Here is a 1466-nt window from a genome sequence, read left to right on the forward strand (position 1 = left end):
AATATAAGCAAACAACAAGGTAATAATGATTCACTGTGTTACATTGTGTCAGAAATGACAATGGAAGCGATGTCAATTTGACGTCAATTTGATGATTTGAACGTTGAAGATATCGATTTGATGTCAATTTCATTGTTATTTCTCATTGGTAGTTGTGTCCTTTCTGAAAACCATCCATTGATGTCTGACACGGTCAAACTTAAGATCGAACTGAATTTCGCAGTGTCGTTCTTTGTCTCTCTAAGTCATAGGACAGAAAGCACCCTATAGACACTGCGTTACACATTGCTGCCTGTGTTTCTTAATGGAAAGCACCCTAAGTAAATTACTTAAACTATGTATGCTTATGTGCAAAAGTATGAAAGATAATATGTTCTAGTTTATGATATATGTATGCATGTCATACAATGAGTAAGTGACCAACATTAGCAAGACCTGAACAGCCAGGTGTCAAAGTTCTATTGCAGACAGGTGTCAGTGTTCTATTGCAAGGAGACCTGTAGTAAATGTTCATATAATATATTTTTGAAATTTTTAATGAATTATATTATATTTTACGAATACGAGGCGGAAAATCGTTCCACAATTTACAAAGGGAACCCCAAAAATGGTACCTTAAATTTAGATGCCAATTTTTTTATTTTTTTTGGTAACTCTACAGATCAAAAAAGCAATTCCGTGTTCGGCGATTCTTCCACATAAGCCTTGGTTTTCGAGTTTTTAAATTTTGAAAATTGGCCGCGCTTTGAGCGGCAAAGATGAGCTTTTATCAACATGTTTCGCAAGCAGTACAATTGGCTCAGATGGTTAGGTACTCGCGTTAGAAGTCGAAGGATACTAATTTAAGACCCGTATTAAATAATTTTTTTTACATCTTTATTTATTTTATTTAATCTTTATTTATAAATTTTAATGTACAATATTATTTATTATTGAACTTTTAATATATACATATTACATGTAATTGACTGTAATTTTATATTTTTTTACGCTATTAACTATGCAGTCTCGCTCGAACCGTTGGACGGAACGGACGTAATTGGTACGCGCTCGTGAATGAAATATTATACTGCTCATCTGAACGCGATCTAACTGTACAAAGCCTTAACAACCGTCGACAGACACGCGAGTGAAAGTGTTCAATCTACTTTAAAAGATCTACTTTTGCATTTTATTAAAAATAGGAATCCGCGGCCGTGCGGGCCGGCGGAACAAGAGCCGCAGTTACATGCAACATTCCGGCGAATCTGATCCGCTGATTCAGTCGTCAGGGTGCTCAACGATGTCAACACAAAATGAATGGCAAAACGTCGAAAATAAGAAAATAAAGGCAAATCAGAAGAAACGTGAACGAACTAGCCCGGATGAAAAAAATACAGGTCTTAATGCCAACCAAACAAAACTTGTTGATTACTGGTTAGGCTCCCCACTAGTCTCTACAGCAAACAGTTTCGGATTATTGGAAA

Source organism: Trachymyrmex septentrionalis, unplaced genomic scaffold (genome assembly GCF_001594115.1).
Source record: "Trachymyrmex septentrionalis isolate Tsep2-gDNA-1 unplaced genomic scaffold, Tsep1.0 scaffold219, whole genome shotgun sequence".
In the NCBI taxonomy this organism is placed as follows: Eukaryota; Metazoa; Arthropoda; class Insecta; order Hymenoptera; family Formicidae; genus Trachymyrmex; species Trachymyrmex septentrionalis.